Below are 25,439 nucleotides of genomic sequence, written 5' to 3' on the forward strand. Positions count from 1 at the left end.
ATAATACATTTGTTAAAAAAAAGTGGTTTTATTTGTAGTAAAATAATAGGAGCAATACAATTTAGACAATGAAGTACCCAAACTTCATTTATTTATTCAAATGTTTGTAACATTAATGTTAGTCCCAATCAATCATTATTCAAGGCCAACTTCATTGGATCAAAATTTAAAAGAAAGAAAAAGCTCTTGGCAGCACCCTTCCTACAGTGAACTTTCGCAAGGCAATGGCTCCCCCGTCTGTTTCATTGAATGAACTGACAAAATAACCGCATGATATGACCATGGATTATTACCATTTCACCATAGTTTTCAATACTTTACTGTGCGATTAATACAATAGTTATTTTCATCAACTTGTTACATTAATTTGGAAAATAAAAACGACGATTTCCTGTTTGATGGGATATTTATTGGGACAGGTGTTTTCGGTTTTCGAGCTGGAATCCACCTGAAAGTCTTTACAAAGGAGGAATACACACGTGTTTTACGTCAAAACTGTATCAGCCCTTGCACGGGCAGGCGCGGATATAAACTTCAGAAAACAATGTCCTTTTTAAGCGGAGTAGGACGCGGGCACACAGTTGGACTCCACCGAAAAGCAGAAATGTCTTCCCCCTCTCCAAAGATCTCTATTGACTTTGAGCATACACAGGAAGCATACAAGAGTAAAGACAATTTCGAACTGCTCAGAAGTTTGGTGGTTTTCACACTATGCTCTTATGACCTTTTGATTGATAAGGAGGTTTGGTAGGCCTATACTAATCAAGCTCTTTTTTTATTTTTTTCCGTTCCTTCCTCCCCCTGTTGTAAAGCTCTAGCTGGCAAGTACATATCAAGCAAAATTAGAGGGGCGACAGGTAGCCTAGTGGTTAGAGTGTTAGTAACCGAAAAGTTGCCAGATCGAATCCCTGAGCCGACAAGGTAAAAATATGTAGTTCTGCCCCTGAACAAGGCAGCTACCCCACTGTTCCTAGGTTGTCATTGAAAATAAGAATTTGTGCTTAACTGACTTGCCTAGTTCAATAAAGGTTAAATAATATAAAGAAGAGGCACATCATGCTATCTTCTCTGTTTACATCAAAGGTTTCCTTCTGTGGTTTCACTTTCTGATCTGTCTGTCCTGTGATGCTGACTTTAATTATACTGAACAAAAATATAAACTAAACATGCAACACTTTTAAAGATTTTACTAAGTTACCGTTCATGTAAGGAAATCAGTCAGTTGAAATAAATTCATTAGGCCCTAATCTATGGATTTCACATGACTGGGCAGAGGTGCAGCCATGGGTGCGACTCGAAGGGCATAGGCCCACCCACTTGGCAGCGACGCCTACCCACTGGGGAGCCAGGCTCACCACAAAAGGGCTTTATTACAGACAGAAATACTCCTCACATGGTCTGCGGTTGTGAGGCCGGTTGGACGTATTGCCAAATTCTCTAAAACAACGTTGGATGCAGCTTATGGTAGAGAAATAAACATTCAATGATATGGCAACAGCTCTGGTGAACATTCCTGCAGTCAGCATGCCAATTGCATGCTCCCTCAAAACTTGAGACATCTGTGACATTGTGTTGTGTGACAAAACTGCACATTTTAAAGTGGCCTTTTATTGTTCCCAGCATAAGGTGCACCTGTGTAATGATCGTGCCGTTTAATCTGTTTCTTGACATGCCACACCTGTCAGGTGGATGGATTATCTTGGGAAATGAGAAATGCTCACTAACAGGGATGTAAACAACTCTTTTCACAAAATTTGAGAGAAATACGTTTTTGTGTGTATGGACAATTTCTGGTATTTTTTTATTTCAGCTCATGAAACATGGGACCAACACTTATATATATGTTGCATTTATATATATTTTTTCTTCATTGAGGGAACTTCTTGTTTGGAGTGGTTAAAAAAAACCTAACCACAGCTTTCAACATTCAGTTAACCAAAAGATGCAGCAGAGCAGGGAATCTATTATGTCCCACTTCCAGTTATCCTGTCCAATTTTTTACAGCTACATGGTGTTCATGGCTAATGCTATAACAGTGTTATGTAATGATTTATAATCTCACTTAGAAATTTCACTCCATGACAAGAGTCACTAGAGACTCAAAGCCACAAGAGGGTAAAACACAATGTTACGTAGTAATACTTGAAATGTAAATGCATTTACCTCATTTTCCTAGTTGATGGATATCAGTAAGGCTGCTGGGGAAGAAGGCCTCTGAGCAGTTTATGAAGATGACATTCTATGGTCAGTCTGGTGGGAGAGGATCAAAAGTCCATCAAGACTCTGATTCAGAAGAACAGGGATTTTGGAGTGGGCTCCATCCTGGACTACAGTGTAAAGGAGGATCTCAAACAGGAGGCAGTGACTAGAGATTTGCTTATTACTCTAAATACTCTTCCTAACCTATTTCATAGACCAAAAAACAGAATGTTGCTAGAACTTCAGGTTTTACTGTATGTTCTGGTGGGGTCCCAGCAGCAGGACAACAACATCACATGTTAATGTTGGCTTATATGAAAACAGAGGTGTGTGTGCGTGTCCCTTTATCAGAATGAAAATAGGTGATTGTTTTGTGTATGACTTCGAGGTACTATATACTTCTGAGAGCACACAGACATCTTGTTAAGCAAACCAGTTTTTATTTTTCACACATCAAAAATGTTTCCGCAAACAAATGTTATTTCCTTATTCTGAATGAAAGGCATCCAGATCTAACCAGGGTGAACGACCACAGTATGATTTTCCCCTCGTTTGAAGCCAGGGACAGGCTATAATTTGATATCCCTCTCAGGATGTAAACACTAGTCTGTCCAGACCCTATTGGTCGGTTGGGTCAAGGCCCTCCTCGTCTGATTGGCTGTACTCTCGGAACTCTCACTCTTCAGGAATTCTGTCACATGAGGCAAGCTGCAGCAGCACAAGACAGAAAGTCAGTAGAGACAGTCTTATCCCTGCTCTGATATAAACCTGTATGACAGGCCAGGAAAAACTTACACAACCGTTCTCTCTGAGGAGAGCTAGGCTACATATGGGTTAGATCATGCCGCTATGTAGTCACACTGTGAGTTATGCTAAGATTTTCTTCTGAACTCACCTTCATTAGCCCCTCTTTGGAGGACTACTTTAACTTTGAGATTACACGCCTAAAAAATAAGTAAATTGGTCTGAATTGCATCCAGTGCGAGAGAGAGAGTGAGAAAGAGAGAAAGAGAGAGAGAAAGAAATAAAGAGAGGGAGAGTGTGTGTGTGAGAGAGAGAGAGATAGGTACATAATGCCAAAGGACTGAGTGTTTCTCTGTGTCTGTCTCTCTCTGAAAGAGGTCACTCTGGTCAGGCCTTTTCAGAATCAGCAGGCGATCAGCTCTGTTGACTCAGATCAATGGCTGCCTGAGATCTTGTTTAATATGCAAAAACAGATGTAAGACAGTGTGGCCTTTACTCACTCACCCTTCCCTGTTTGAAAAATCTCCTAACTCTACCATGAAAATAATGTTAGGACAGGAAACCCAGTCACTTCTGCTATGTTTAGTTTTCAGCTTAGTCTGGACTTTGTCTGCCATCAGAAGACAGTCAGACCTTTGTGTTGGTAAAAAACAGACTTGCAAGGCATAGGCCAGGAAGAGTTAGCTAGTCCACTTTGATGCAAGACCACTTTCTGATACAATTGTGCTTGACCTGTACTCATGCAACTTATCAAAGACACTTGCACCAGGCAGCATCTCAGCAGCATGTGAGTGAGACACAGTATGAACAAGAGGGGATGCTTGTTCTTCCATAGAATGGAATATAAAATAATAGAATAGAATCGTTCCTGAGAAAAAAAGAAAAAAAAATCACAACAAGCTCGTACATTTACACACAAATGACCAACCAACAACCCACCACCTAGATATTTACATTTCAATCTCATGTATGATGAATGTATTCCACTTACAGTCCCGACATGCCATCATACCATCTACCCCGTTACCAAACTTTCTTACATCCAAATACCCCAACAAGGTCTCACGGACTGACACAGTCTAACACGGTATTCGACCATGGTCCAAATGGGAGATAAACTTAAGAGTTTGACGGTTACGTTTAGACATTGATTCCGATTGGTTAAGGGTTAAGGTTTGGGAATAAAAGAAAAGAAGAAAAGAGTGCCTAGCACTGGGATTGAACCCGCAATCCTCGGAGCCGGACCTCATGGCTTACGTCCATCGCCATCCACAACGCCCACTTGATGGTAATAGTGCTCAATGTTGCCCCCGGTGGCCCGGTAATGAAGGCATCTCCCGACATTCTGTGGACCTGGATGGATGTCGAATACTGCATTGAATCTGGGGTGACCAGGCTGAATAGCCATCAAGCTTACCGGGCCCCTGAGTGCACATGTGATATGAGTCAGACTGTGATCTGTGATCTGTAATGGTATGGACATAGGTCCAGCTGTATAGTGTGTCTGAGTGCCCTTCGTGAAGGTCCAATTTAAACATGGGCAGGGACAGCTCAATCAGTCTATCTGGGGCCACCTGTGGGGAGATGTGTCCTATATCCACCGGCTGGTGCCTCAAGGGCAATACAGTTCATGGAATTGTGTTTATTTAAACAAATGGAATGGGATTTGATGTGCCAGGCTCATGTTCACCAAGGAATTTAATGTCAATGTTTGTGTGTGTGGACTGTGGCGAGCTCCAACATAATGAACACTATAATACTGTTCACATCCATAACGAGTGAATCATTCAGCTTTCTTTTTCTCTGCTTTTTTGTTGACAGATCACGCGTGTCCGCTGCAGAGAAAGAAAACTTAGGCAAGTCCGTCTGTTGGGGTGCTAGGCTTACATTTGAGCCACTAACTACAGTGCCTTGCAAAAGTATTCATCCCCCTTGACGTTTTTCCTATTTTGTTGCATTACAACGTGTAATTAAAACAGATTTTTATTTCCATTTCATGTAATGGACATGAAAAAAATTGCTTGTTTCAATAAATGTACAAATTTTTCAAACAAAAGTGGTGCGTGCATATGTATTCACCCCCTTTGCTATAAAGCCCCTAAATAAGATCTGGTGCAACCAATAACCTCCAGAAGTCACAGAATTAATGAAATAAAGTCCACCTGAGTGCAATCTAAGTGTCACATGATCTGGCACATGATCTCAGTATATATACACCGGTTCTAAAAGGCCCCAGAGTCTGCCACACCACTAGGCAAGGGGCACCACCAAGCAAACGGCACCATAAGACCGATGAGCTCTCCAAACAGGTTAGGGACAAAGTTGTGGAGAAGTACAGATCAGGGTTAGATTATAAAAAATATCAGAAACTTTGAACATCCCACGGAGCACCATTAAATCCATCATTAAAAAATGGAAAGAATATGGCACCACAACAAACCTGCCAAGGAAGGGCTGCCCTCCAAATCACATGGACGAGGCAAGGAGGGCATTAATCAGAGAGGCAACAAAGAGACCAAAGATCAAATCAAATTTATATATATAGCCCTTCATACATCAGCTGATGTCTCAAAGTGCTGTACAGAAACCCAGCCTAAAACCACAAACAGCAAGCAATGCAGGTGTGGAAGCACGGTGGCTAGGAAAAACTCCATAGAAAGGCCAAAACCTAGGAAGAAACCTAGAGAGGAACCAGGCTATGAGGGGTGGCCAGTCCTCTTCTGGCTGTGCCGGGTGGAGATTATAACAGAACATGGCCAAGATGTCCAAATGTTCATAAATGACCAGCATGGTCAAATAATAATAATCACAGTAGTTGTCGAGGGTGCAGCACCTCAGGAGTAAATGTCAGTTGGCTTTTCATAGCCGATCATTAAGAGTATCTCTACAGCTCCTGCGGTCTCTAGAGAGTTGAAAACAGCAGGTCTGGGACAGGTAGCACGTCCGGTGAACAGGTCAGGGTTCCATAGCCGCAGGCAGAACATTTGAAACTGGAGCAGCAGCACGGCCAGGTGGACTGGGGACAGCAAGGAGTTATCATGTCAGGTTGTCCTGAGGCATGGTCCTAGGGCTCAGGTCCTCCGAGAGAGAGAAATAAAGAGAGAAAGAGAGAATTAGAGAGAGCATACTTAAATTCACACAGGACACCGGATAAGACAGGACAAGTACTCCAGATATAACAAACTGAACCTAGCCCCCCGACACAAACTAATGCAGCATAAATAATGGAGGCTGAGACAGGAGGGGTCAGGAGACACTGTGGCCCTATTCGATGATACCCCTGGTCAGGGCCAAACAGGAAGGATATAACCCCACCCACTTTGCCAAGGCACAGCCCCCACACCACTAGAGGGATATCATCAAACACCAACTTACCATCCTGAGACAAGGCCGAGTATAGCCCACAAAGATCTCCGCCACGGCACAACCCAAGGGGGGGCGCCAACCCAGACAGGAAGATCACGTCAGTGACGCACCCCTCCTAGGGACGGCATGAAAGAGCACCAGTAAGCCAGTGACTCAGCCCCTGTAATAGGGTTAGAGGCAGAGAATCCCAGTGGAGAGAGGGGAACCGGCCAGGCAGAGACAGCAAGGGCGATTCGTTGCTCCAGAGCCTTTCCGTTCACCTTCACACTTCTGGGCCAGACTACACTCAATCATAGGACCTACTGAAGGGATGTGTCTTCAATAAAGACTTAAAGGTTGAGACCGAGTCTGCGTCTCTCACATGGGTAGGCAGACCATTCCATAAAAATGGAGATCTATAGGAGAAAGCCCTACCTCCAGCTTTTTGCTTAGAAATTCTAGGGACAATTAGGAAGCCTGCGTCTTGTGACCATAGCGTACATGTAGGTATGTACGGCAGGACCAACTCGGAAAGATAGGTAGGAGCAAGCCCATGTAACGCTTTGTAGGTTAACAGTAAAACCTTGAAATCAGCCCTTGCCTTAATAACCCATACCGCTTCTCTCTCCCAGATCCAGCAAATGAAAGATAAACATCTTGTGAATCCAGCCATCATTTCCAATTTTTAAAATGTTTTACAGCGAAAACACAATATGTATTTCTATTAGCTAACCACAATAGCCAAACACACAACCGCATATTTTCACCATGTTTCCACTGCATAGGTAGCTTTCACAAAAACGACAAAATAGAGATAAAATTAGTCACTAACCAAGAAACAACTTCATCAGATGACAGTCTTATAACATGTTATACAATACATTTATGTTTTGTTCGAAAATGTGTATATTTGAGGTATAAATCATAGTTTTAAATTGCAGCTACCATCAAAAATAGTACCAAAGCAGCCAGAATAATTACAGAGAGCAACGTGAAAAACATAAATACTCATCATAAAACATTTATGAAAAATACATGGTGTACAGCAAATGAAAGATAAACATCTTGTGAATCCAGCCAATATTTCCGATTTTATAAGTGTTTTACAGCGAAAACACAATATATATATTCTATTAGCTCACTACAGTAGCCAAACACACAACGCAATTTACTCCCCGCAAAACATAGCTTGCACAAAACCGACAAAATAGAGATAAAATGAATCACTAACCTTGAACAAATTCATCAGATGACAGTCTTATAACATCATGTTATACAATACAATTATGTTTTGTTCGAAAATGTGCATATTTAGAGCTACAAATCCTGATTATACATTGTGAATACGTAGCATCGATTCACCAGAATCTCCGGAGATATTTTGGACACTCACCTAATCTGACCAAAGAACTCATCATAAACTTTACATAAAAATACTTGTTGTATGGCAAATGAAAGATACACTGGTTCTTAATGCAACCGCTGTGTTAGATTTAAAAAAATAACTTTACCATTACGTTATTGCGAGACAGCGCTCACCAAAACGGCGGAGAATAGGAGTCAACATTTTACACAGAAATACGAAATAACATCATACATTTTTTCTTACTTTTGCTGAGCTTCCATCAGAATGTTGTACAAGGAGTCCTTGGTCCAGAATAAATCATTGTTTGGTTTTAGAATGTCCATTTCTTCTGTCGAATTCGCGCCACAATGCTAGCCAAGGTAGCTAACATTCCCATCCTCTCTTGTCGCAAAGAACGGAAAACTCCAAAAGTCACAATAAACATTGAATAAACTGATAAAACTCGGTTGAAAAAACCTACTTTATGATGTAATTATCACATGTATCAAATAAAATCAGAGCCGGAGATATTCGCCGTGTAAACCGAACGCTTTTCAGAAGACAGTGTCGAGCTCCGCCGCGCGCCTTAGAAGACAAAGAAATTCTGGTCCTGTCACTCCAAAAGCTCTCATTCGACCTCAGATCAAGCTAGACACCCCATTCCACCTTCCACTGCCTGTTGACATCTAGTGGAAGACGTATGAAGTGCATGCATATCGATAAATAAAAGCCAGTTGAATAGGCAGGCCCTGAAACAGAGCCTCGTTTTCAGATTTTTCACTTCCTGCATGGTAGTTTGCTGCAAAATGAGTTCTGTTTTACTTACAGATATAATTCAAACAGTTTTAGAAACTTGAGTGTTTTCTATCCAATAGTAATAATAATCTGCATATTGTATGATCTAGAAAAGAGTACGAGGCCGTTTCATTTGGGCACGATATTTTTCAAAGTGAAAACAGCGCCCCCGTATTGACAAGAAGTGTATGTAGGCTAGCACTGGAGTAATATTTTTATTTTATTTTATTTTTATTTCATCTTTATTTAACCAGGTAGGCAAATTGAGAACACGTTCTCATTTACAATTGCGACCTGGCCAAGATAAAGCAAAGCAGTTCGACACATACAACAACACATAGTTACACATGGAGTAAAACAAACATACAGTCAATAATACAGTGAAAAATAAGTCTATATACAATATGAGCAAGTGAGATGAGATAAGGGAGGTGAAGGCAAACAAAATATATATATAAATAAATAAAAATATAAAAAGGCCATGGTGGCGAAGTAAATACAATATAGCAAGTAAAAAAAAACACTGGAATGGTTGGTTTGCAGTGGAAGAAGGTGCAAAGTAGAGATAGAAATAATGGGGTGCAAAGGAGCAAAATAAATAAATACAGTAGGTAAAGAGGTAGTTGTTTGGGCTAAATTATAGATGGGCTATGTACAGGTGCAGTAATCTATGAGCTGCTCTGACAGCTGGTGCTTAAAGCTAGTGAGGGAGATAAGTGTTTCCAGTTTCAGAGATTTTTGTAGTTCGTTCCAGTCATTGGCAGCAGAGAACTGGAAGGAGAGGCGGCCAAAGGAAGAATTGGTTTTGGGGGTGACCAGAGAGATATACCTGCTGGAGCGCGTGCTACGGGTGGGCGTTGCTATGGTGACCAGCGAGCTGAGATAAGGGGGGACTTTACCTAGCAGGGTCTTGTAGATGACCTGGAGCCAGTGGGTTTGGCGACGAGTGTGAAGCGAGGGCCAGCCAACGAGAGCGTACAGGTCGCAGTGGTGGGTAGTATATGGGGCTTTGGTGACAAAACGGATGGCACTGTGATAGACTGCATCCAATTTATTGAGTAGGGTTTTGGAGGCTATTTTGTAAATGACATCACCGAAGTCGAGGATTGGTAGGATGGTCAGTTTTACAAGGGTATGTTTGGCAGCATGAGTGAAGGATGCTTTGTTGCGGAATAGGAAGCCGATTCTAGATTTAACTTTGGATTGGAGATGCTTGATGTGAGTCTGGAAGGAGAGTTTACAGTCTAACCAGACACCTAGGTATTTGTAGTTGTCCACATATTCTAAGTCAGAGCCGTCCAGAGTAGTGATGCTGGACAGGCGGGCAGGTGCAGGCAGCGATCGGTTGAAGAGCATGCATTTAGTTTTACTTGTATTTAAGAGCAATTGGAGGCCACGGAAGGAGAGTTGTATGGCATTGAAGCTCGCCTGGAGGGTTGTTAACACAGTGTCAAGAGAAGGGCCAGAAGTATACAGAATAGTGTCGTCTGCGTAGAGGTGGATCAGAGACTCACCAGCAGCAAGAGCGACATCATTGATGTATACAGAGAAGAGAGTCGGTCCAAGAATTGAACCCTGTGGCACCCCCATAGAGACTGCCAGAGGTCCGGACAACAGACCCTCCGATTTGACACACTGAACTCGATCAGAGAAGTAGTTGGTGAACCAGGCGAGGCAATCATTAGAGAAACCAAGGCTGTCGAGTCTGCCGATGAGGATGTGGTGATTGACAGAGTCAAAAGCCTTGGCCAGGTCAATGAATATGGCTGCACAGTACTGTTTCCTATCGATAGCAGTTAAGATATCGTTTATGACCTTGAGCGTGGCTGAGGTGCACCCATGACCAGCTCTGAAACCAGATTGCATAGCGGAGAAGGTATGGTGGGATTCGAGATGGTCGGTAATCTGTTTGTTGACTTGGCTTTCGAAGACCTTAGAAAGGCAGGGTAGGATAGATATAGGTCTGTAGCAGTTTGGGTCTAGAGTGTCTCCCCCTTTGAAGAGGGGGATAACCGCAGCTGCTTTCCAATCTTTGGGAATCTCAGACGACACGAAAGAGAGGTTGAAAAGGCTGGTAATAGGGGTGGCAACAATTTCAGCAGATAGTTTTAGAATGAAAGGGTCCAGATTATCTAGCCCGGCTGATTTGTAAGGGTCCAGATTTTGCAGCTCTTTCAGAACATCAGCTGACTGTATTTGGGAGAAAGAGAAATGGGGAAGGCTTGGGCGAGTAGCAGAGGGGAGGGCAGTGCTGTTGACCGGGGTAGGGGTAGCCAGGTGGAAAGCATGGCCAGCCGTAGAAAAATGCTTATTGAAATTCTCAATTATAATGGATTTGTCGGTGGTGACAGTATTTCCTATCTTCAGTGCAGTTGGAAGCTGGGAGGAGGTGTTCTTATTCTCCATGGACTTTACAGTGTCCCAGAACTTTTTTGAGTTTGTGTTGCAGGAAGCAAATTTCTGCTTGAAAAAGCTAGCCTTGGCTTTTCTAACTGCCTGTGTATACTGGTTTCTAGCTTCCCTGAAAAGTTGCATATCAAGGGGGCTGTTCGATGCTAATGCTGAACGCCATAGGATGTTTTTCTGTTGGTTAAGGGCAGTCAGGTCAGGAGAGAACCAAGGGCTATATCTGTTCCTGGTTCTAAATTTCTTGAATGGGGCATGCTTATTCAAGATGGTGAGGAAGGCATTTAAAAAAAATATCCAGCCATCCTCTACTGACGGGATGAGATCAATATCCTTCCAGGATACCTCGGCCAGGTCGATTAGAAAGGCCTGCTCGCTGAAGTGTTTCAGGGAGCGTTTGACAGTGATGAGTGGAGGTCGTTTGATCGCTGACCCATTACGGATACAGGCAATGAGGCAGTGATCGCTGAGATCTTGGTTGAAAACAGCAGAGGTGTATTTGGAGGGCAAGTTGGTTAGGATGATGTCTATGAGGGTACCCGTGTTTACGGAATTGGGGTGATACCTGGTAGGTTCATTGATAATTTGTGTCAGATTGAGGGCATCAAGCTTAGATTGTAGGATGGCTGGGGTGTTAAGCATGTTCCAATTTAGGTCGCCTAGCAGCACAAGCTCTGAAGATAGATGGGGGGCAATCAGTTCACATATGGTGTCCAGAGCACAGCTGGGGGCAGAGGGTGGTCTATAGCAGGCGGCAACAGTGAGAGACTTGTTTTTAGAGAGGTGGATTTTTAAAAGTAGGAGTTCAAATTGTTTCAGAACAGACCTGGATAGTAAAACAGAACTCTGCAGGCAATCCTTGCAGTAGATTGCAACACCGCCCCCTTTGGCCGTTCTATCTTGTCTGAAAATCTTGTAGTTAGGGATGAAAATGTCAGAATTTTTGGTGGTCTTCCTAAGCCAGGATTCAGACACGGCTAAAACATCTGGGTTGGCAGAGTGTGCTAAAGCAGTGAACAAAACAAACTTAGGGAGGAGGCTTCTAATGTTAACATGCATGAAACCAAGGCTATTACGGTTACAGAAGTCATCAAAAGAGAGCGCCTGGGGAATAGGAGTGGAGCTAGGTACTGCAGGGCCTGGATTCACCTCTACATCACCAGAGGAACAGAGGAGGAGTAGGATAAGGGTACGGCTAAAAGCTATGAGAATTGGTCGTTTAGAACGTCTAGAACAGAGAGTAAAAGGAAGTTTCTGGGGGCGATAAAATAGCTTCAAGGAATAATGTACAGACAAAGGTATGGTAGGATGTGAATACAGTGGAGGTAAACCTAGGTAATGGGTGATGATGAGAGAGATATAGTCTCTAGAAACATCATTGAAACCAGGTGATGTCATCGCATATGTGGGTGGTGGAACTGAGAGGTTGGATATATAGTGAGCAGGGCTAGAGGCTCTACAGTGAAATAAGCCAATAAACACTAACCAGAACAGCAATGGACAAGGCATATTTACATTAAGGAGAGGCATGCTTAATCGAGTGATCATAAGGGTCCAGTGAGTAGAGGTTGGTTGGGGTCACGGCGATCCAGACAGCTGGCCGGGTAGCTGGCTATCGGTAGCAAGATAACATAGGATGGAGGTCTGTTTTTTTTTTTTTTTTTTTTTTGTCACCTCGTTCGTTTCCGTCGGTAGATTAGTGGGGTTCCGTGTGGTAGAGGGGATCGATCCAATTGGCAAAATAGATATAGTGACCCAGGAAAAAAATAAAATAAATAAATAAATTGTCCGGTATATTTATCTTAGATAGCAGCCGATAAGACAGCTAATAATTAGCAAATGGGTATTCAGAAACGTCGCAATGGAAAAGCCTGTTGAAACCACCTCGGACAATTACGTCGGCAGACCAGTCGTGATGGATCGGCGGGGCTCCGTGTCGGCAATAAAGGGGTCCAGTCTAATTGGCAAAAGAGGTATTGTAGCCCAAGAATTCGCTGGTAGGCCTCTTCGGCTAGCCGGCAGATGGGCCTAGCTCGAGGCTAGCTCAAGGCTAACTGGTGCTTGTTTCGGGACAGAGGTATTAGCCAGTAGTAGCCACTTGGTTGCAGCTAGCTAGCGACGATGATCTGGTGTAATTGTCCAGAGCTTGCGTCAGGAATCCGGTGATGTGGTAGAGAAAAAGCAGTCCTATATTCTCTGGGTTGATATCGCGCCTGCAGACTGCCAGGTATTGGCCCGAGCTGAAGCTGGCTGGTGTCCGAGTTAAGGGTGAAGACCGCAGCAGTGGCTAACTGACTACTAGCTAGTAGCTAGTTATCTGGCTAGCTTCTGATTGGGGTTACGGTTCTAAAGTATAAAAAATAGCAGATCCGTACCACATTGGGTGAGGCGGGTTGCGGGAATGTATATTCAGTTCCAAGATGGAAAGTGAAATTAAAATATATACGAAATGTATACAAAAAATACGAGGACTATTTACGCGGGACAAGACGGGACAAGACAAGACAAACACACGTCCGACTGCTACGCCATCTTGGAATTTTTAGCCGTACCCTTATCCTACTCCTCCTCTGTTCCTCTGGTGATGTAGAGGTGAATCCAGGCCCTGCAGTACCTAGCTCCACTCCTATTCCCCAGGCGCTCTCTTTTGAATATGATCAAATGTTTTGGTTCTAGTCAGGATTCTAGCAGCCGTATTTAGCACTAACTGAAGTTTATTTAGTGCTTTATCCGGGTAGCTGGAAAGTAGAGCATTGCAGTAGTCTAACCTAGAAGGAACAAAAGCATGGATGCATTTTTCTGCATCATTTTTGGACAGAAAATGTCTGATTTTTGCAATGTTACGTAGATGGAAAAAAGCTGTCCTTGAAAAAGTCTTGATATGTTCATCAAAAGAGAGATCAGGGTCCAAAGGAACGCCGAGGTCCTTCACAGTTTTATTTGAGACGACTTTACAACCATCAAGATTAATTGTCAGATTTAACAGAAGATCTCTTCGTTTCTTGGGACCTAGAACAAGCATCTCTGTTTTGTCCGAGTTTAAAAGAAGAACGTTTTCAGCCATCCACTTCCTTATGTCTGAAACACAGACTTCTAGCGAGGGCAATTTTGGGGCTTCACCATGTTTCATTGAAAAGATAACCCTGAAAAATCTGCAAAGCTCCACAGCGGAGATTAGAGTATCTGTCCATAGGACCACTTTAAGCCGTACACTCACAGAGCTGGGCTTTACGGAAGAGTGGCCAGAAAAAAGCCATTGCTTATTATGGCTGCAATCCCGGTAACGGGATGATATGACAACAGCCAGTGAAAGTGCAGGGCGCCAAATTCAAAACAACAGAAATCTCATAATTAAAATTCCTCAGACATGCATGTGTCTTATACCATTTTAAAGGTAATCTTGTTGTTAATCCCACCAACGTGTCTGATTTCAAATGTGCTTTTCAGCGAAAGCACTACAAACGATTATGTTAGGTCACACCAAACCACAATAAGCACAGCCATTTTTCCAGCGAAAGATAGCAGTCACAAAAAGCAGAAATATAGCTCAAATTAATCACTAACCTTCGATGATCTTCATCAGATGATACTCATACGACTTCATGTTACACAATACATGCATGTTTTGTTTGATAAAGTTAATATTTCTATAAAAAAATCTGAGTTTACATTGGCGCGTTACATTCACTAGTTCCAAAAACATCCAGTGATAGTGCATAGCCACATCGTTTCAACAGAAATACTCATCATAAATGTAGATGATAATACAAGTTATACACATGGAATTATAGATATACCTCTCCTTAATGCAACCGCTGTGTCAGATTTCAAAAAAACTTTGCGGAAAAAGCAAACCATGCAATAATCTGAGACGGAGCTCAGAACAAGAGTCAAATTAGCCGCCATGTTGGAGTCAACAGAAACCAAAAATGACATGATAAATATTCCCTTACCTTTGATGATCTTCATCAGAATGCACTCCCAGGAATCCCAGGTCCACAATAAATGCTTGATTTGTTCAATAATGTCCGTTATTTATGTCCAATTAGCTACTTTGGTTAGCGCATTTGGTAAACAATTCCAAAGTCACAAAATGTCCAAAAGTTCCGTAACAGTCAGTAGAAACATGTCAAACGATGTATTGAATCAATCTTTAGAATGTTGTTAACATACATCTTGAATAACGTTCCAAACGGAGAATTACATTGACTTCAGATGAGCGACGGAACGGAGCTGCCTCTCACGTGAACGTGCATGGTCAAAAGCATGGTCACCTCATGGCAGTGGTTACTCATTCCTGTCTCCTTCGTCCCCCCTTCACAGTAGAGTCATCTGACAAAGTTCTATTGACTGTTGACATCTAGTGGAAGCCGTAGGAAGTGAAAACTCATCCATATCTCGCTGTAATTTCAATGGGAGCTTGGTTGAAAATCTACCAGCCTTAGAAAAAATCCAAACAGGAAGTGGAACTTCTCACGTTTTTGCCTGCCATATGAGTTCTGTTATACTCATAGACATAATTCAAACAGTTTTAGAAACTTCAGAGTGTTTTCTATCCAATAGTAATAATAATATGCATATATTATCATCTGGGACAGAGTAGGAGGGAGTTCACTATGGGCACCAATTCATCCAAAAGTGAAACTGCTGCCCCCTATCCCAAAGATGGGAAAACCCCAGGGCTTGATTGCATTCCAGTGGAAGTATACCATTTTTAAAAATATATACTCAGAGGACCATTAGCATATTTTAACCACTCCAATATAAATGGTTGATTATCAGACACGCAACAAGAAGGTCTGATATCATTATTCCTGAAAACAGGAAAACAGGAAATGGTATACATAAAGATCCAGTCCATTAAAAAAATTGGAGACCTCTTACACTTCTGTGTTGTGATGCAAAAATCCTAGCAAAATCCTTTGCGCATAGAATTAAAAAAGTATTGTCAGATATTATTCATCCAAATCAGACAGGTTTTTTACATGGACGATAGATTGGATATAATATAAGAAACAAGTACTGGAAACAATAGAATACTAAGAAATATCGGGGACACCAGGCCTGGTTTTCATGGCTGATTTTGAAAAGTATGACTAGAGTTTATATATAAATGCCTAGAATATTTCAATTTTGGGGAATGTCTTAAAAAATGGGTTAAAAGTATGTATAGGAACCCTAGGTGTAAAATAGTAAATAATAGCTACATCTCAGAAAGTTTTAAACTATCTAGAGGAGTAAAACAAGGTTGTCCCCTTTTGGCATATCTATTTATTATTGCCATCAAAATATTAGCTATTAAAATTAGATCAAATAATAATATTAAGGGATTAGAAATCCATGGCTTAAAATCTAAGTATGCTGATGATTCATGTTTTCTTTTAAAATTACAATCTCTTCATGGCCTCATAGAGGATCTAGATGCTTTTGCTATCCTCTCTGGATTAAAACCAAATTATGATAAGTGCACTATATTACGTATTGGATCACTAAAAAATGCAAATTTTGCATTACCATGTAGTTTACCAGTTAAATGGTCTGACGGAGATGTGGACCTACTCGGTATACAAATCCCAAAAGAAATAAATCTCATTCCAATAAATTTTTATATAAAGTTAGCAAAAATAGATAAGATCTTGCTACCATGGAAAGGAAAATACCTGTCTATTTGTGGGAAAATCGCCCTGATTAACTCTTTAGTCATATCCCAGTTTACCTATTTGCTTATGGTTTTGCCTGCACCTAGTGACCTGCTTTTTAAATTATATGAACAAAAATATTCAATTTTATTTGGAACGGCAAGCCAGACAAAATTAAGAGGGCCTATTTATATAACGAATATGAATTCGAAGGGCAGAAATTATTAAATATTAAAGCCTCCCACTAAAGGCATCAGTCATACAAAAGTTATACTTAAATCCAAACTGGTTCTCTAGTAAATTGGTACGAATGTCTCATCCTATGTTCAAGAAGGGCCGTTTTCCCTTTATTCAGATTACACTTGCGGTTGTTTGAAAAGGAAAAATTATCCAAAATATATTTATTTTTTAAACAAGCCTTAAAAAGTTGGTTGCAATTTCAGTTTAATCCACCTGAAAAAACAGAACAAATAATATAACAAATATTGTGGTTAAACTCAAATATATAATTGATAAAAAAAATGTCTTTTTCTAAGATTAAAAAAAAAGGTAACATTTTTGTGAATGATATCATAAATAGGACTGGTGGAGTTATGTCACACATACAGCTAACACAGACATATGGAAATGTCTGCTCTACCCAAAATTACAACCAATTAATTGCAGCATTACCACAAAAATGGAAGAGGCAAGTAGAAGGGGAAAAAAGTAAGGAACTTGTATGTCGGCCCTATATTAAAGAGCATAAATTGTTAAATAAAAGTGTGATGAATAAAAACATATACCAGTTTCATTTAAGGACCAGAAAATTGACAGTTGTGCCATATATATTTCAAAATAGTTGGGAAGAGATTTTCAATGTACCTATTCCATGGCAGATGGTTTATGAATTGACACGCATAACACTGGATTCAAAACTTAGCATTTTTTCAATTTAAATTACTATACAAAATTCTTGCAACCAATAACATGTTAAATATATGGGGAATACAATCTTCGCAGCTTTGCAGATTCTGCTGTGCGGAGGCAGAGTCATTAGATCATTTATTTTGGTATTGTCCGTATGTAGCTCGTTTTTGGTCACAGGTCCAGGAATGGCTGAAGAATTGCAACATTTGCCTAGAACTAACGCTGTAGATAGCAATACTGGGTGATTTGAAAAGCCATAGTCAATCAATCAATAATAAAATAATTATTTTAGCAAAAACAATTTTTTTTAAATTTACAATCTGTTGAAGCTATGAGAATAGAAAGGTTCAGTACTTTTGTGAAGCCTCACAACACAGTTGAAAAATATATGGCAAATAGAAATCCAAAATGGATGGTGTTAAGAGATAGATGGGAGGGGTTGAATGGAGTTGAAGGGTGGGACTAATAACAAGATAACCAATTTTTATTTATTTATTTTTATTTCACCTTTATTTAACCAGGTAGGCAAATTGAGAACACGTTCTCATTTACAATTGCGACCTGGCCAAGATAAAGCAAAGCAGTTCGACACATACAACAACACATAGTTACACATGGAGTAAAACAAACATACAGTCAATAATACAGTGAAAATAAGTCTATATACAATATGAGCAAGTGAGGTGAGATAAGGGAGGTGAAGGCAAACAAAATATATATATAAATAAATAAAAAAATATATAAAAGGCCATGGTGGCGAAGTAAATACAATATAGCAAGTAAAAAAATAACACTGGAATGGTTGGTTTGCAGTGGAAGAAGGTGCAAAGTAGAGATAGAAATAATGGGGTGCAAAGGAGCAAAATAAATAAATACAGTAGGTAAAGAGGTAGTTGTTTGGGCTAAATTATAGATGGGCTATGTACAGGTGCAGTAATCTATGAGCTGCTCTGACAGCTGGTGCTTAAAGCTAGTGAGGGAGATAAGTGTTTCCAGTTTCAGAGATTTTTGTAGTTCGTTCCAGTCATTGGCAGCTGTTACGGCTGTCAATGTCGTTCTCCTCCTCAGACGAGGAGGAGCATGGATCGGACCAAGATGCGGATTGGTAATTGTACATGTTTAATGTAAATAACAAGAAAACACTACAAAATACAAAACAACAAACGTGACTAACCTCAAACAGTCCTGTGTGGCCCAAACACTGACACAGGAAACAAACACCCACAAAACACCAGTGAAACCCTGGCTGCCTTAGTATGACTCTCAATCAGAGACAAACGATACACACCTGTCTCTAATTGAGAATCATACCAGGCCGAACACAAAACCCCACATAGATATAGAAAACCTAGACTAACCCACCCAACTCACGCCCTGACCAACTAAAACAAATACATAACAAAGGAAAACAGGTCAGGAACGTGACAGAACCCCCCCCCTTAAGGTGCGAACTCCGGGCGCACCAGCACAAAGTCTAGGGGAGGGTCTGGGTGGGCGTCTGTCCACGGTGGCGGCTCTGGCACTGGGCGAGGTCCCCACCCCACCATAGTCACTCCCCGCTTCCGTATCCCCCGCCCAATGACCACCCTCCAACTAAACCCACCTAAATGAAGGGGCAGCATCGGGATAAGGGGCAGCACCGGGATAAGGGGCAGCAGCTCCGGGATAAGGGGCAGCAGCTCAGTGATAAGGGGCAGCAGCTCCGGGATAAAGGGCAGCAGCTCCGGGAGAAGGGGCAGCAGCTCCGGACTGAGTGGCAGCTCCGGACTGAGTGGCAGCTCCGGACTGAGTGGCAGCTCCGGACTGAGTGGCAGCTCATGACTGTAGGGCAGCTCATGACTGTAGGGCAGCTCATGACTGTAGGGCAGCTCATGACCGTAGGGCAGCTCATGACCGTAGGGCAGCTCCTGACTGGCTGGCGTCTCTGGCAGCTCCTGACTGGCTGGCGTCTCTGGCAGCTCCTGACTGGCTGGCGTCTCTGGCAGCTCCTGACTGGCTGACGGCTCTAGCGGCTCCTGACTGACGGACGGCTCTAACGGCTCGGGACAGACGGGCGGCTCTAATGGCTCGTGGCAGACAGATGGCTCAGACGGCGTTGGGCAGACAGATGGCTCAGACGGCGTTGGGCAGACAGATGGCTCAGACGGCGTTGGGCAGACCGATGGCTCAGACGGCGTTGGGCAGACCGATGGCTCGGACGGCGTTGGGCAGCCGGGCAGTTCAGGCACCGCTGGGCAGACGGCAGTCTCTGGCCGGCTGAGACGCACAATCGGCCTGATGCGTGGTGCCGGAACTGGAGGTACCGGGCTGAGGGCACGCACCTCAGGGCGAGTGCGGGGAGGAGGAACAGGGCTCTGGAGATGCACTGGAAGCCTGGTGCGTGGTGTAGGCACTGGTGGTACTGGGCTGGGGCGGGAAGGTGGCGCCGGATATACCGGACCGTGAAGGAGGACACGTGCTCTTGAGCACCGAGCCTCCCCAACCCTACCAGGTTGAATGGTCCCCGTAGCCCTGCCAGTGCGGCGAGGTGGAATAGCCCGCACTGGGCTATGCAGGCGAACTGGGGACACCACCTGTAAGGCTGGTGCCATGTACACCGGCCCGAGAAGACGTACTGGAGGCCAGATACGTTGAGCCGGCTTCATGGCATCCGGCTCGATACTCAACCTAGCCCTCCCAGTGCGGCAAGGTGGAATAGCCCGCAGTGGGCTAAGCACGCGTACTGGGGACAACGTGCGCTTTACCGCATAACACGGTGTCTGACCAGTACGACGCCCTCTCACTCCACGGCAAGCCCGGGGAGTTGGCTCAGGTATCCAACCCGGCTTCGCCACACTCCCCTTTAGCCCCCCCCCAAGAAATTTTTGGGTGAGCCTCTCGGGCTTCCAGCCACTCTGCCTTGCCTTTGCCTCATAAAACCGCCTCTCCGCTTTCGCTGCCTCCAGCTCCGCTTTGGGACGGCGATATTCCTCTGGCTGAGTCCAGGGTCCTTTGCCGTCCAGGATCTCCTCCCAAGTCCATTCCTCTTCTCTCCATTGCTTTAGTTCCTTCCTTCCTTCCTCAATCCGCTTGGTCCTGTTGTGGTGGGTGTTTCTGTTACGGCTGTCAATGTCGTTCTCCTCCTCAGACGAGGAGGAGCATGGATCGGACCAAGATGCGGATTGGTAATTGTACATGTTTAATGTAAATAACAAGAAAACACTACAAAATACAAAACAACAAACGTGACTAACCTCAAACAGTCCTGTGTGGCCCAAACACTGACACAGGAAACAAACACCCACAAAACACCAGTGAAACCCTGGCTGCCTTAGTATGACTCTCAATCAGAGACAAACGATACACACCTGTCTCTAATTGAGAATCATACCAGGCCGAACACAAAACCCCACATAGAAATAGAAAACCTAGACTAACTCACCCAACTCACGCCCTGACCAACTAAAACAAATACATAACAAAGGAAAACAGGTCAGGAACGTGACAGCAGCAGAGAACTGGAAGGAGAGGCGGCCAAAGGAAGAATTGGTTTTGGGGGTGACCAGAGAGATATACCTGCTGGAGCGCGTGCTACGGGTGGGCGTTGCTATGGTGACCAGCGAGCTGAGATAAGGGGGGACTTTACCTAGCAGGGTCTTGTAGATGACCTGGAGCCAGTGGGTTTGGCGACGAGTGTGAAGCGAGGGCCAGCCAACGAGAGCGTACAGGTCGCAATGGTGGGTAGTATATGGGGCTTTGGTGACAAAACGGATGGCACTGTGATAGACTGCATCCAATTTATTGAGTAGGGTTTTGGAGGCTATTTTGTAAATGACATCACCGAAGTCGAGGATTGGTAGGATGGTCAGTTTTACAAGGGTATGTTTGGCAGCATGAGTGAAGGATGCTTTGTTGCAGAATAGGAAGCCGATTCTAGATTTAACTTTGGATTGGAGATGCTTGATGTGAGTCTGGAAGGAGAGTTTACAGTCTAACCAGACACCTAGGTATTTGTAGTTGTCCACATATTCTAAGTCAGAGCCGTCCAGAGTAGTGATGCTGGACAGGCGGGCAGGTGCAGGCAGCGATCGGTTGAAGAGCATGCATTTAGTTTTACTTGTATTTAAGAGCAATTGGAGGCCACGGAAGGAGAGTTGTATGGCATTGAAGCTCGCCTGGAGGGTTGTTAACACAGTGTCAAGAGAAGGGCCAGAAGTATACAGAATAGTGTCGTCTGCGTAGAGGTGGATCAGAGACTCACCAGCAGCAAGAGCGACATCATTGATGTATACAGAGAAGAGAGTCGGTCCAAGAATTGAACCCTGTGGCACCCCCATAGAGACTGCCAGAGGTCCGGACAACAGACCCTCCGATTTGACACACTGAACTCGATCAGAGAAGTAGTTGGTGAACCAGGCGAGGCAATCATTAGAGAAACCAAGGCTGTCGCGTCTGCCGATGAGGATGTGGTGATTGACAGAGTCAAAAGCCTTGGCCAAGTCAATGAATATGGCTGCACAGTACTGTTTCCTATCGATAGCGGTTAAGATATCGTTTATGACCTTGAGCGTGGCTGAGGTGCACCCATGACCAGCTCTGAAACCAGATTGCATAGCGGAGAAGGTATGGTGGGATTCGAGATGGTCGGTAATCTGTTTGTTGACTTGGCTTTCGAAGACCTTAGAAAGGCAGGGTAGGATAGATATAGGTCTGTAGCAGGATAGCAATGTAAAACATACGGGGTCTGTAAAATGTATATAGGTTCAGAAATTTTGTGAAATAGCACAGTTACAAATAGAAAACAAACTGGATGGACATCAGAAATAGAGGAAGGACTAAAAACAAACAAAATATAACTATTGTAAAATAGATTGTGTCTGTAAAATGTGTATAAGATGTATAAACTGAAGGTAGAAGCCTAAGTGTTTATTAGTTTACTCCAATTGGGGGGAAGGGTTTGCGGGGAATAATAAAGGTATATTCTTAAAGTATGTATGCCTATATAGGAATGTGTATGTATGCATACGTGTATGTATATGGATATATATATATATATATATATATATATATATATATATATTTACTCCCATGGAAATGATGCAGACAATTACATTGATGGAAGCAACCATCTTTCCGCAATATTAAGCTGATCCACCTCTTAAAAAAAGATTGCTGTACACCAGCAAAACACATCCAACTTGAAGGAGCTGGAGAAGTTTTGCCTTGAAGGTTGGGCAAAAGTCACAGTGGCTAGATGTGCCAAGTTTATAGACATACCCCAAGAGACTTGCAGCTGTAATTGCTGCAAAAGGTGGCTCTACAAAGTATTGACTTTGGGTGGTGAATAGTTATGCATGCTCAAGTTTCGTATTTTTTTGGTCTTATTTCTTGTTTGTTTCATTAGAACAAATATTTTGCATCTTCTAAGTGGTAGGCATGTTGTGTAAATCAAATGATACAAACCCCCCAAAAATCTATTTATATCCAGGTTGTAAGGCAACAAAATAGGAAAAATGCCAAGGGTGGTGAATACTTTCGCAAGCCACTGTATACACTACCGGTCAAAAGTTTTAGAACACCTACTCATTCAAGGGTTTTTCTTTACTTATTTACTATATTGTAGAATAATGTAGGGAAGAGATTCCAATGAAGAAGAACCCTTCAATGAGTCGGTGTTCTAAAACCTTTGACCGGTAGTGTATGATGCAACTGGTTGCAATAGGGAGGGTGTCACGGCTGTCTAAGGGTGAGAGAGTGGACCAAGGCGCAGCCTGTGAAAAATACATCTTCTCTTTATTATTAAGAAGAAAAACGAAACAACAAAATAGACGACCGTGAAGCTATATAAAATGAACTAAGTGCACACATGCAACATAGAACATAGACACAGACAATACCCACAAAACCCCAATGCCTATGACTGCCTTAAATATGGCTCTTAATCAGAGACAATGAACCACAGCTGCCTCTAATTGAGAACCAATCTAGGCAGCCATAGACAAAACTAGACAACTACACTCGACACTACAAAAACACATACATTCCCCATGTCACACCCTGACATAACTAAAAAACATAAAGAAAACAAAGAATACTAAGGCCAGGGCGTGACAGAGGGATGCTGGTGTGTTCCCCCCCCCCCCCCACAGGCGATGACCGCAGAGAAAATAAGTACAAGGCTCACCGACAGTTTGCGGACCGCCAAGGGGGAGTGACCGGAGCCAAGACATATTTCTACGCAGATGAGGCTAAATGTGATCAAAACATGGAGACCTTCCTCAAGTGTATCAAAGCATCTGGTATGCCTGCAGAAAGACACAATACAGAGAGGAAGACTGGGTGGTTGTGCGGTTAAGACTGGGTGGTTGTGGGGTTAAGACTGGGTGGTTGTGGGGTTAAGACTGGGTGGTTGTGGGGTTAGAGAGTCTTTTATATTCAGTTACAGTTCAGTTACAGTACTTTCTCTGTGCAGTATAATAGTAATTATCATGTACTTTTTTGTAGTTTCTTGGGATTATGATAGTCTCACTCACAACTTCAAGACCATACTTATTACAATACTTAGCTAAATACCCTTTTACGTAACCTTATGGAACATACTGTTTATTTAATATAACCTGGAGGTGTTTCTTCAGCTTCCTGGTGGCACAGCAGGGGAAGGAGGGCATGGAGGCATCAGAGAGAAGGCTAGAGCTGGATCTTCTACAGGTATATACAACATACACTGTAGCATAATATAATCATGCTCACTTGGATGCTCCAATCATGTTCACTTGATGCTCCAGTTAATCAACTAGTCTAAAGAAGGCCATTTTGTTGCTTCTTTAATTAGCACAACAGTTGTCAGCTGTGCCAACATAATTGCAAAAGAGTTTTCTAATGATCAATTAGCCTTTTAAAATGATAAACTTGGATTAGCTAACACAACGTGCCATTGGAACACAGGAGCGATGGTTGCTGATAATGGGCCTCTGTACGTCTATGTAGATATTCCATAACAAATCAGCCGTTTCCAGCTACAATAGTCATTTACAACATTAACAATGTCTACACTGTATTTCTGATGAATTTGATGCTATTTTAATGGACAACAAAATTTGCTTTTCTTTCAAGAACAAGGACATTTCTAAGTGACCCCAAACTTTTGAACATGCATTAGACAGACAAGTGTAGTGTAGGTTGTGAGATGCTACTGAAATTATGCGGGTGAGGAGAGCACTGGGCCTCTTGTTGCTATGACATGTGATATGTGATTGAAATTTTTTTTTTAACTAGGCAAGTCAGTTAAGAAAAAATTCTAATTTACAATGTTGGCCTAGGAACAGTGTGCTTGTTCAGAGGCAGAATGACAGATTTTTACATTGTCAGCTCGGGGATTCGATCTAGCATTCTTTTGGTTACTGGGCCAACACTCTACCCACTGGGCTACCTGCCGCCCCATTAAATAAGTCTGACAGAATTAAACATACGGAGGAGTGGCTTCTATGAAGGAACTTTGAATGATTTTGAACTTCAGAGTTGGCTTAACTAATGTTGGACCAGAGCTAGCCCCTTGATCATGACTCTCAGTTCCATTACATCACACATAATGCCACCAAGCGTTTGAGAGCTAAACCAGAGCTAGCTTCCTGGCTAACAAGCTTGTGTGTGCAGAGCGGCACCAGAATTAATATAAAATAACACCTATTTTGTAGTTAATAAATCCAATGTGAAATGTGATATCTATAGTATCATTTACTAGCTTTGAAAAAGTGAATCCATTCTCTTCCTAATTTCTGAATCATGCTTGTTACATCAGTAGCTGCAGTAGACTATGCTTCAAAGGGGGAGGAGAGTTTACACTCACACACTGGCAGGCAGACACTGGAATATGTGACACTGGAATAAGCTTCTGAGTGACAGTCAGGGATTTGCATAGACTGATTTGTAGTATTCAATAATGTAATAAATATCACTTCATACTTTATATTTTCCTGGCTAAAGGCCGTCTCTCTCTCTCTCTCTCTCTCTGCCCATCCAGAACCATTGATATGCTGGATTCAAACAGCCGTTGTCCCAAACTTAGAGGTAAGCAATGC

At 42.6% G+C, this 25,439-nt stretch overlaps 1 pseudogene; it reads left to right on the forward strand.

The window, feature by feature from the left end:
• The first annotated feature begins 604 nt into the window (after nt 1-604).
• The window catches only part of LOC129825782 (proline dehydrogenase 1, mitochondrial-like), a 29,835-nt pseudogene continuing 5,000 nt past the window's right edge, over nt 605-25,439 (forward strand).

This window comes from Salvelinus fontinalis, chromosome 28 (genome assembly GCF_029448725.1).
Source record: "Salvelinus fontinalis isolate EN_2023a chromosome 28, ASM2944872v1, whole genome shotgun sequence".
Taxonomy (NCBI): Eukaryota; Metazoa; Chordata; class Actinopteri; order Salmoniformes; family Salmonidae; genus Salvelinus; species Salvelinus fontinalis.